The following is a 13,259-nucleotide window of genomic DNA, read 5'->3' as shown; positions in this document are numbered from 1 at the left end:
TATCCCATTGTATAGCCATATCACATTTGTTTTTCCATTTCCAACCTCCTAAAATTAGAAAGTTTTTATAGTATTAGCAGTAGCACAAAAGGAAAGCCGCTGAACATCCTCACAACATCACTAGTACAAGAAAACCATGTATTCATTCAACAAACATCTGACAAACATCTCCAATATGTCAAGCACAGTGCTAGGCATACAATTTTCATAAAGGCATGGATCTGGGCCCATAATATATACAAATATTCTGAACATCTCTTTTTTGTACCAAATTTATGCTTCAGGATTAATATTCATAATACCTACAAGTATATATTTCAAACAAATCTTCAAATTGAGACAAATATTATGCCTGATTCATTGAGCAAAACTTTTCTAAAACCTGAGCAAGAGAAAGTGATCGAATCTGTGTAGGCAGAGACAATGAATCACTGTATCTCATAGTAGCTGCAATGAATAGACAGAGTGGGGAAATATTATAAACTGGGGTATCTGCTCAACTAGTTTTTACAAAAGAATGAGGAACAAGAAAGAATAAATACATTGCAAGCTATAAAATATGTGAAATCCTAGAAAAGATAAAGAAGAGATGTGAAATCTCTGAGAAGATTCCTGGTTCTGTGTAGATTCACTTTCTGTTAAAACGAAACACAGTAAAATCTTAACTGATTCAAAACATCTGGAGGAAGGAGACTGTTAATGAATATAATTTGCGGCTTATAACACATAAAAGAAACTACCTTTTGTTGTTTTTAATTGTCCAGGAAAGCTCAAATTTGGGAACATATTACCAAGCACTAGCCCCACTGAAATAAATTAGGGCTAAAGAACTCTTTCCAAATAAGGAATCAAACACCAGCGTGAGCATCAGGGGTTTGTCCCAATCACATTTCTTTCTAGGTAGGCTGTTTTCTCAGTTCCGTTAAATGGGCAAATAGTTCCCTCAGCCAGGTGTTTAGTCTTTTCATTTCACTCACCAGCTCAACCTCTTGGGAAGAAGACACACACACGTCCTAGCTGTGTTCCAGCCAGTAAGGAATTGGACGACACGATTTTTTAGATCCTTCCTCACACTGAGATGCTCTTGGTCAGGTGCAGCACAGCATAAATTAATGAATTTCTACTGGTCCTAAATACCTGAATTAAAACCTTCCCTCATATTTTTTATGACTACACACTTCTTTAGCACTTATTTATACCCTTTAGGGCAGGGATTGGCAACCTTTTTTTTTTTTTTTAAGATTTTATTTATTTATCCACGAGAGACACAGAGAGAATGATAGAGACACATAGGCAGAGGGAGAAGCAGGCTCCCTGGGGGGAGCCCGAGGTGGGACTCAATCCCAGGACCCCAGGATCATGCCCTGAGCCAAAGGCAGATGCTCAACCACTGAGCCACCCAAGTGCTCCAATCTTTTTTTTTTTTTTTTTAATGTAAAGATTTTAGGCTTTGGGGTCAGTCTCTGCTATTACTGCTCACCTCTGCATGTGGCAAGAATGCAGCCCTAGTAAATATATAAAGAAATGATGCTACTATGTTCTAATAAAGCTTATTTACAAAAATAAGTGGCAAGCTGGATTTGCCTGGCAAGCCATGGTTTGCCATCTTCTATTCTGTGGGCATAATCTTTGTTGGAGGGACGTGCATTTCTGAAGGTGGAAGTGCTAAACTCAGCACCAACCAAAGCAGTTAGAGTACATTGTTATAACTTAGTTCCTTTGGGGATGTGGTTTCTTCATCGTTCAGTGGAAATTGCTCCTAAAGTCACCTCAAGCCTTCACAAGGCCTTTTCTGGCTACCTTACATGTAAATGTTGGTCAATCCTGAAGATTGCAGAGATATTTATGGTTCTCATCATAATATTCCTCTAACACTTCCTAAATGCCTGTGTCCCTAACCCTTGGTTCTTGATCATTTCCTTGAAGGTGAAGAGAACAGCCTCTGTAAAACCTGTGTGCGGTGATTCAGTGTAATAGCACTAGAGTTGTTGCAAAGGAAGGCAAATGGAGCATAGAGTCTTTGGCAGCTACAAGAGTCTAAAACTACTCCTGAGAGGACAAAATAATAGCAGATGGAGAGGCTACACTGAGAAAACAGCTATAGTCTAAAAAATTTTACCGTAGGATAGTATGAGGACTACTCATTGATTGAGAGCATTTACAATACATTGTGCTCACTTCTGATTAGCCACAAGTCTACAAGACAGCTGTGCTAGCTCCCAGTGGTCACGAGAAAACTCTACAATAAAAGTATATATATGTATATATAAATCCGTGCAGTGTACTGGCTTCTTAGATATGGGAGTTGTCTGGTAGAAAACAAAATCCTTACACTCATGGAAATCGTAATAGAGTAACCTTGAAAGTGAGAAAAGTAAAAAAAAAAAAAAAAAAGTGAGAAAAGTATATTTAAATATAAATACTTCAGATGTTTGTGGTTAGACTGACTGTAACTATTTTAAAAAGAACCAGGTGAGGGGCACCTGGGTGGCTCAGTGGTTGAGCCATCTTTGGCTCAGTGTGTGATCCCAGAGTCCTGAGTTTGAGTCCTGCATCAGGCTCCTGCAGGGAGCCTGCTTCTCCCTCTATGTCTCTGCCTCTCTCTCTCTGTGTCTCTTATGAATAAATAAATAAAATCTTAAAAAAAATTTTAAATAAAAAAAATAAAATGAATCAGGTGAAATGCACACGGCTTTTCAGTCAGTGGGCTAGCAAGCACTGAGATACAGTATGCAGCACAATGATGGATTTTGTCCAAGTTTCAGATGAGGTGACTTAGATAACATTGGTCAGGGATCGATATGCTTCTTCTGGAATCCTGTGACACTGCTGAAGAGAAGCAATGAAAGAGTTGTGGACCGTGGTAGGTAGCAATGTAGGTAGCGGGAACAGATGGAGGGATGGACCCTGGTAGAAATTTCTCACCGAGATATACCCAAAGCACAAAGATAGTGGGGGCACCTGAATGTATAAGAAAGGAGAGCTCAACATAATAAAATAATGGCTGGTGCCAAAAATAAACCATCAGAGGTGTTAAAATGCAGTATCTTGCTTTCTGAACGTCAAGCAACTTCCTGAAGGAGCTTGTACAATCATATCACTGAAACTCCAAAGTCAGCCTCTGAAATGTAGTCATCCCTTCACACTTAAAGAAGAAACCTCAAGGATCCTAAAGGAAACGAAAACTTTATTTCAAAAAATTGCTTTGAGGTTTGAAAATAAAACAAGATGTATTTCAAACTCTGAACCACTAGACAGCTAGTCCTAATTTTAAAAGGTAATGGCATGAAGTTCTAAGCTTCTGCTGATGCCCTTAACCAGGCAAGGAACGGTGTGTAAGGAAAATGGGCAACAGATCGCTAACTAGCACATTCACCTGAGAATGTATTGGTCAGGACAATTGGTCAGGACTTTCACCCCATTATTCTGCTTATCTTCCCTCTCTCTTAGCTCTTTATCCTGTTGTGAGAACCTAGAAAATACTGAATACACACCCTTCATTCTTTCTCCCTCTCTCTCATTTTCCTTAATCTCCCCTTTCTATTCCGACTTTTCTTTTAAAATCCTCTTCACTCTACTTTTATGATTTTTTCCTGCTCTCCTTTATCTATCTCCCTTCCCCTTCTCTGTATGCCTTTCTCTTTTCCTAACTTTAAGGTTACACTATGAAAGTAAAATATATTTTTGATTATTTTTTTGCAATTCCTTGATTGTCTGAACTCTGTTTCTAACTTTAAAGTAAATGATGATGGGGATGCCTGGGTGGCTCAGCCGTTGGGCATCTGCCTTTGGCTCAGGTCATGATCCTGGAGTCCCAGGATCGAGTCCCACGTCGGGCTCCCTGCGGGGGAGCCTGCTTCTCCCTCTGCCTGTGTCACTGCCTCTCTCTCTCTGTCTCTTACGAATAAATAAATAAAATCTTTAAAAAAAAATAAAAATAAAGTAAATGATGATGATACACACACACGCACAATGTTATACTGCTCTCTAAACACAGGAGAAAATGTAGTTGATCTTGTGTGGGGGACATTCCTGTGTTTTTTCTTGTTTCGCTCCGAGGTTCCACCCATCACATAGCATCTTGGCTATAAGGAGTAGCACCTTGACCTATGAGTCTGCTGCTGACCTTTCAAAAGATCAATACATCTCCACATTAGCCTTTTTTTAATCCTCTGAAGCGAATGGAAACTGATGCCAAATTTTCCCTTTGCAAGCCTAAGCATTTTTGGAAGGTGAGAGGAAAGGAGCTGCTCAGTGTTATATTTTATAAAATTAAACAACCTGCTACCTTGGCACAGCACTCAGAGAAAATATATCATGCTTCTGAAAGATTCTTTTCTAATGTCATTATCTTCTCCAGCCACACAGCATCCAAACTCCCCTTCCATCAGGAGAGTCCGGCCCGGTGCATAGTGTGGAGCCCTATCACATTACACCACTTCTTATCTCACAACCTATTTCTGGGCTCATTTATATGCATGCAAAAGTGGGTTTCTATCCCCTGGAGAGCTGGCAGGCATCCTGCGGTCTGATTCCTCTTGTCCCTGAACATTAGACACTCAGTTGCCAAAGAAAAGCCGCCAGAGAAATCATGTAGATCGACAGTCTTGGAAATTTCACTTTTATCTCAGTCGATTAGCATGGGGTTTTTTTCCTTCCTAGTGTCAGCACAGAAAGATGACAAGTTAAGGGAAATGTAAAGTAAATGCTGATGGAGAGCAGCTTAGAAAGCAAGAATCAGGCAGTTGAGTCTTGGGTGGTAAAAAGATGTATCTCTACCATCGGTCTCTCTCCCAAGAAAGATTGTAGGGCCTCCAGCAAATGTTGCTGGAAAGTGAAGTTCTCTTAGATGAATTTCACTTTTCTGTTGTCTTTCATTATGAATTTGGGATATGTTATGCTAGGACACTTCAATTTCTCTCTTTTCAGTGTCAAAGCTCTTGAGCTGGGCCCTAGGTAAGTTGGCTTCGCAGTCCTGTGTAAGTCGTCCCCCCAAGGCTGTTCCTACCTCTTCCACCGGCCTGAAGTCTCTCTCATATGTCCTCAACCATCTCCTGTTTGTCAAGTCCCATCTCCCCACCCCCTTCTGGCTTTTGACTCCATCCACCTGCTCCTTCATTCTGGGGCTTCTCTCAGTTTCCAAGACGTCATACTCTTGTTCTCCAAAGCTAATGAATGATTCTTCTTTGACTTCGCTGACTCTTCCCCCTTTGCCCATGACCATACTGTGAGTTCCTATCAAAGTGACCCCATCAGCCTTCTGCTCTTCTCCCTCTGCACTTCTTCCATCTTGTCACCTTTCATGAGCATCCCTGTTTGTAAGCCCAATCGGCAACCCCAGTGCTGCTCATACAGTATCTTCATTCAAACTGTCTTGGTAGCATATTTAGTGGGATAAACAGCCAACGACAGCTTTGATTTACTTTAATTTCAATGAGCTCAAAGCTTGCCTACTCATTTTCCCTTCTCTGTTTCTACTTGGGTGTACCTTATATCTCCCCCAAATACTATCTCCCCAAAACCAACCCACAAAACAGTTTTGGCCAGCTCCAAAGCATCCTGCAAATTACTCCATTAGTTTAAGAACATCTATGACATTTCAGTGTCTGCTACATTCAATTCACATTCCTGTGCGTGGCTTTCAAGATTTTTCACATCTAATCTAATTCTGGTTTCCATTACCCTAATATGGGCCACTATTATGGGTCAAGGAAGCCTCTTCATGATGGACACGCCACACTGCCAATCCCAAAGCAGTTCTACTTCTCCAGAGGTTCTGCTCTTGTCTCCTGGTCGGAACTACTTTGCCTACTCAGTATATCTCTTAGCTGATTCTAACTTCTTGTAAGACATACGGTTGTGTGACGACCAAGTATCATATGGCAATAATTAGTAGTTTACAGAGAGGCACTCTATCCCAGTGGTTACAAACACAGCTTTGAGAGTTAGAGTAGGATAGTATCCTACTCTATGATCATGTCATGATCTTGTACAAATTATTTAAACCTCTCTCCTGTGTTCTCATTTATAAAATGGAAAGATATATTACCTACCATATAGGGCTTTTTTTTTTTAAGATTTTATTTATTTATTCATGACAGACACACACACACACGCACACACAGAGAGAGAGAGAGAGAGGAAGAGACAGGCAGAGAGAGAAGCAGGCTTCATGCAGGGAGCCCGATGCAGGACTCGATCCCAGGACCCCAGGATCATAACCTGAGCCAAAGGCAGATGCTCAACCATTGAGCCACCCAGGCGTCCGCCTTATAGGATTTTTGAGAGAGATATACAAAATAATGCATATAAACCACTGCGCACAGGACCTAGTGCTCCATGAAATTAGCTATTATTCTCATAAAATGTATTATTCTTCACCCTGAACCCAATTTCATAATTTGTTTAACAGATCAATCCTAGGTGGGAAAAAACATAACAAGAGGCATGTATTGAAGACTGAAAAGGTACTAATGAGTTGCTGGAGACGGGAGGGTTGCACAGACACAGGAGGCCCGCAGACAATGGTATCATAAGGGCAGGCCCTCTATTTTCCTTACCATTGTATTTAAGGTGGAGCATAGAATAAGGAGATCTGGTCTCTAGATAAGATTGTGAAATAAAACAAATGTACTTGGAACCCTCCACATTTCTTGGAAGAGATCTCAGGCCGACAAAATAAAATCCTATCTAAAGGAGTGCCAGGCACAGGGTCACCCTCTTCCAAAGTATTTCAGGATCCAAGATCACACTTTCTTTTTCTCCCTTCTAGTCTTCCTTTGCTTACACCTCCCATTCCCTGCAACAGCTAAACAAAAAAGTGATTTGATTATCGTGGTAGAAACTATGCATACCGGGATATAAGTGAGAAGTTCAGGTATTCTTAAAACTGTATCTGCTTTTAAAATATGAGCTAATTAACACACTAGAATCTCTGATTTTTGAGCTGTCAGCATTTTAGACTGAATATCTCCTGTAACTCCTCCATAGACTCCTCAAAGTTCATCACCAGGGAGAGGTTCATCAATTTCTCTCTACCTTAGTATGTTCTGAAGGGCAAGCAGAGAGCAGCGTTGTTGTCAAGCAGTCACTGTAGTCACCCACTGAGTGATGCGGGGTCAGTATCTCTAAGCCACCCTTTCCTCTGCTGCTATTAGGACAGGGTATTAAATCCCATCGGGTCTTATCAGTTCAATTTATTCCCTGTTTTGATTTGCAAAGAATTTTTCTAAGTACTATTACACATGATTAAAAAAAATAATAACACATGTTCTTTTTCCTTAATAAAGGTTAGTCAATTTTCCACTTTCATCCTTCTAAGAGGGAGATTAGCAAACATTTTTAAAAAGGTCCAGATAAGATATATTTCAGGCTTTGCTGACCAAGAGACAAAAATCAAGACTTACCTAACGAGAGAAAACAAATTTCCACACATATTTTATTCATGAAATTAACAACTTTATGAACACTGAAATTTGAATCTCCTCTGATTTTTATGTGTCACAAAAATATTCTTTTAATTTTTTTCTTTCAATCATTTAAAAATGTAAGAACCATTCATCACTGTGGTCCTACAGAAACAGGCCAGGAGGAACGCATGGGTAGGGATGGGATAGGAGTCGTAGATGTGGCTATAGTCTGTCAAAATCTGTTCTAGGAAACACCTCACATTGTTCAAATCCATGAATCTAAGTCCATTCCTCTAAAAGAGAATAAAAGTTACTGTCAAATACCTTTGAATTGGGTACCCATGATTTTCTCTCCCTGTCTCCTCTGCTTTTCTCAGAATGCAGATTGCATTCTTGGCTACTGAAGAAGGGTCTTTTCTACAAGGTAAAGAATATGGCTATGGGCGGCTTTAAGCTTACAGGCCAGCTTGCCTATCTCAGGGAGAGGGTTTCTCTACCTCTGGTTCGGTATAGAAAACCCCAGAGAGGATCACCGTAGCTGATGCTGTCAGAACTTCACCCATATCCCTCGCAGGGTCAGATCCATTTTTATGCACGCGTCTCCTAGTGTCTGTCACTCTCAACAGCCAACACCTGCCTCTCGTTGCTGGAGGACTTGCCCTCAGGCAGCTGGAACAGCTGGGCCTGCCCACACAGACTGCTAGAACTGTCTGGAAAAATATGTCCCTGACAGGTAGCCTTTAAACAATGACTGACAGGTGTGGAAATATACTCTAGCTCCAGGAACCAAAAGTAAGGTGTAGCCTGCATGGTTTCCAGAGCTTTCCTATGGGGTTGAGCCACAGGCACCTATGTAGAAAAGCATTTACATGGCAGGACTAAAGCTGCTAACCTTAAAAAGTCCTACTTGCCCTTGCCTAGCATCTGGGAACTTGGATTTCAGAAGGGTTCCCACCGCTCACTGTACCTAAACTGTTTGTACACACGATATGGTTCATGCTAGTCTACGGCCATACCACCGTGAACGTGCCCGATCTCGTCTGATATGGTTCATGCTGAGCACCTGCTCTCCTTCTGGGAGCTTGGAACTTTGGTAAGTACCTGGCAGAGGGTGCCTGTGTGACCAGCTCCCAATAAAAGCCTTGGGCACTGAGCCTCTGCTGAACTTCCCTGGTTGACAACATTTCAGATGTGTTGTCACAGTTTATTTACTGGAGAAACCGAGTGTCACGTGTGACTCCACTGAAAGCACTGCAGAAAGCTTTTGTGTGATTTCCTCTGACCCTCACCCTGAACACCCCTTTTCTCTTAGTTCCTTTTGCTCTGTATCCTGTCACTGTGATAATCATACCTATGAGCATGATAATACGCCAAGTCCTGTGAACCCTCCTAGTGAACCATCAAACCTGGGAGTGGTCTTAAAGCCCCTGACATAGTACCTTCCTAGGATCCTGCTTGACACTACTTGCTTGGTATTCTCTCCTTCCCAGTTCTACTTTTGTTTTCTCCAACTTTCCTCTATATCTTTCCTGGAATATTTCCTAATAAATCACTTTGTGGCACTCCTCATCTCAGAGTCTACTTCTGGGGAACCCAACCTAAGCCAGTTTCTGATCATTTCAAGCCTTAAGTAATGACTGTAATCAGAAAAACAAGGTGTATTGACTGTCCAAATCCTGACCATGTAGTTCATATCTGTGGCCAAGGAGAAAAGGGCCTTTTGCCAGAAGTAGGAAGAAGGGTGGGCAGGTACTAGACAGACACGACTAATCGCTAAACCATAGATGACGAGGCCTTCCCTAGATCTAAAGGCCTAATTACTAATACAACATGATATTCTTGAGGGAATATCCTCATCTGAAAATACCTTTCTTCTCCTTTATTGCCATTTCTTCACACAGTGAGATTTTATTACTTCACAAGAGCGATAGTATATATAATAGGAAAAAAAAAAATCAAAGCTTTGTTGAAATGAAGATGCTTGTCCTTTTGCAAACCTGGCTCACAGCAAAATGACTTGCATCTCAAAAACTAGCTTTTTGGCCTCTAACTCAGGTTTGTGTCTTGAAAAAGTGAAAAATTGTTATATCACAAAATTTCTGAACACTGGAACCTCTGAACACTGAATCCATAAAATCTGGGAGCCTGAGTGGCTCAGTTGGTTAAGCGGCCCAGGTCATGATTCCAAGGTGTTGGGATCCAGCCCCGCATGAAGCTCCCTGCTCAGTGGGGTGTCTGCAAAGATATATTTGAATTAATTTATGGAGCTAAAGCTCCATTGTGAATTTACAGATCTTTTAAAAAATACTACTATGTAGAGCATCACACCTTCCAGATACATCCCGTCTATACTCATAAGCATTTTCTCAGTAAGTGTTTCCTTCCTACCCTTCAACAATATACACTGGAGCATCTGCCCTTTTTTTGTTTTTGTCTTTCTTACCTAGGATTTATTTTACACATTTGTTAAACAGTCTGATCATAAAAGAAATACATTCACACTGGAAATACTTCAAAAGATACAGATATGTACAAAATCAAAGAAATGTCATTCATAATCTCATCCACCAGAGAAACACTTGGTTAAGGCTTTTTAATGAATTCATACATATTTGTATACCAAAAAAGAGGTTCATATGACTAACACCATCCTGTCATTCACTTTGTTACACTTAAAAAAATACGACATAAACATCTTCCTAGGTTATAACAAATGTACCGAAATCTATCTCAATTTTTTTATAATGGCCACACAGTCCTCCATGTTATGACCATCACCATTTATTTAACTATTTCCATATTAATGGTGGCATATAGGTTTCTTCTAATTTTTCATTACTCAAACAACTGTGCAGTAAATATCATGCTATATATTTCTTAAAGAATTTGTGATAGTTATTACTATAGACACATTCCTTCAAGTTGACTGGCTGAATCAAAACATATATACCTTCAGATCTTAAAATATCAGAAAGGGAGACAGAACGTAAAGACTGCTAACTCTGGGAAACGAACTAGGGGTGGTAGAAGGGGAGGAGGGCGGGGGGTGGGGGTGAATGGGTGACGGGCACTGGGGGTTATTCTGTATGTTAGTAAATTGAACACCAATAAAAAATAAATTAAAAAAAAATAATTTCAAAGTGGGCTCAAAAGAGACCAGACCCATTTCAATCCCCTCACTAGTGTACAAAAGTACCCATTTATTTGTATCTTCAGCAACATTAAATATTCTAGGTCTCCAAAAACTTTTCCAATGTAATTAGTATACTTTGAATTTCCATATTTTGATAATTTAGTGATTAAGTATCTTTCCAACTATCTGTTGGTCATTTACATGCCTACCAGAATATATTATTATTTCACTTAATTTTCCTATTTTAAAATTAGACTAATCACTTTTTCCTACTAGGAGCATTTTATAAATTTTGGATATTAATCCTTTATATGTAATATAATATTTTTCCTATTTTCATTTGTCCTTTAGTGATTTTATGCAAATTTTTTTTATCCCAGATTCTCAAATTTTTCTATTATCCATTTTTAAAATTTTACTCTTATGGCTTCTTACTTTCTTGTCATACAAAGGCTTTCCCACCTCCACATTACAAAAATATTTTCCTGTGTTTATAAAATAAATAATTTAAGTACTTGAAAATATTTAAACTATTTATTTATTAAATAAATAAAACTGGTGCAATGCATGCATCTTTGTCTTTGCGTCACTTTATTTCTACTTTGAAGCTTCACCCTTAATGTACGTGTCCCTTATCATCAAATCCCACTTAATCATCACTTTGTCTAGCTAAGTACATTTCTTTCCTTTCATCTTTGCTCAAAGCCAGTCCTCCGTTCTCATAAATTCCTTATCTGAATTTCACCCAATTTACCTAATTGGTTCCTTTCTATCCTTCTAAGGCTTAAGGGAGCGAGCATGCTTTTTCAAGTGCAGATTCATTAGTTACATGCAGAGGATGAGTTCTGCCCTTTTCACATAATGCTTTCCTTTCCAACTAAATTAATGGGGACCATGTTCTTGCCCTATCACACAAAGATTCCTATTGGCACTCATGTTTCTATGTTTCCCTTTTAATGACTCAAGTGTGCCCCATATTGAAGCACTGTCCCATCTCTACTTTTGTCCTCACCTCACCTGGTTTCCCCGTTGACTTCTTCTTCCCTGTGTTTGTGGCACCTAGCTACCCAGTGGAGTAGTTTCCTGGGGCTGCCATAACAAAGTACCACAAACTAAATGGTTTAACAACAGAAATTTATTATCTCAGTTCTGGAGGCAAGGTGTCCAAAATCAACGTGTTAGCAGGTCAGTTCCTTCTAAGGGCAATGAATCTGTAATTCCATGTCTCTCTCCTAGGTGTGACAGGTTGCTAATGATCTCTGGCATTCCTTGGTTTAGAGAAGCATCACCCCAATTTCTGCCTTCATCTTCACATGGTTCTCTGCGTGCCATCTGTGCCCACAATTCTCCTTTTATAAGGATATCATATTAAAGGCGCACCCTACTCCTGTATGACTCAATCTTAACTAGTTACGTCTGCCATAACTCTGTTTCCAAATAAGTCATACTCTGAGGTATTGAGAGTTTGAACTTCAACATGTAAATGGGAGGGGGTACAATTTAACCTATAACATACAGTCTTAAAGCTACAAAAGAATCTTTGTCACTTATCTTTCAACCTTCCACTTCTTACCAATATCAGATCATATTGCACATGTCCTACTTTATGCCCCACCCCCAACCCAGATCTTGCACATGTCCTACTTTATGCCAATCTTGTTATCCAAATGTTCAGGTTCTCAGTACCCAGTCATGAATGAATACAAAAACCACCTAACTTCCACCACTCAATATATCCTGTACCCTAGAAATATACTGATCATCTTAAGCTATAACTGGTAAAATTTTAGTGACTTTTCATTACCTATAATATAAAATACAAGTTTTAGCTTATCTTGGCATTCCAGTGATTCTTAGCCTTGGCTTTTCTAAAATCAGAGCCTGAGACAAGAACTAGGATTCATGTAGTTTAATTTTGGAAGAGAGCTTAAAGAACATAACTGTGATCTGACTAGTGTGAAACCAGAAAGGGTAAGATGTCAATTCAAGGATGTGCTACTGAGCAGGTTAATTGCTATGGCAACTGGGGCTTGATCCAGTCCTCTTAGGGAATCTCTGAGGATCCATGGAGAACGGATCTCAGACATGCTCACCCAAAAGGCAATGCTCTCAATTCTCCACTGTTGTTCAAAGTTGCACATACTTCCCAGCTTAAGTGTATCAGAACGCTTAAGCTGGGAACAGCTGGGTAGCTCAGTCGGTTGAGCATCCGACTCTTGGTTGTGGCTCAGGTTATGATTTCAGGGTCCTGGGATTGAGCCTCATCTCTGGCTCCACACTTAGCATGGAGTCTGATAGAGATTCTTTCTCCCTCCTTCCCTCTCCTCCTCCCCCTCCTTGCAGGCTTGCCTGTGCACTCTCTATAAAATAAACAAATCTTTAAAAAAAAAAAAAAAGAGTGATTGAGGAGGTTCTGCAAGCATAGGAGCCCCAAATCAGGAAATAAAAAATATGTGATGAAGCTAACTGGAGGCACTGTCAGCTTATACTTTTGTGCAGCTGGTTGCAGAAGCAATGGCTACAGTAAATGCATCAGCCAAAATGATATGAGTTGTGTATCCAATACAAGTGGGGAGAAATAGAGCCTTTGTTTTGAATCAGAGTTATGTATCTCCCAAAGCCCACATTCATAATCTCTGCAGGGAGACCACAAATGAAGTAGCCCAAGGGGAGTTCCCTTCTTGCATATAAAGGAGGTGGCCAGTCTTCTGGGGTGA

The sequence above is a fragment of the Canis lupus genome, chromosome 33 (genome assembly GCF_011100685.1).
Source record: "Canis lupus familiaris isolate Mischka breed German Shepherd chromosome 33, alternate assembly UU_Cfam_GSD_1.0, whole genome shotgun sequence".
In the NCBI taxonomy this organism is placed as follows: domain Eukaryota; kingdom Metazoa; phylum Chordata; class Mammalia; order Carnivora; family Canidae; genus Canis; species Canis lupus.
This window is presented reverse-complemented; position numbering follows the sequence as displayed.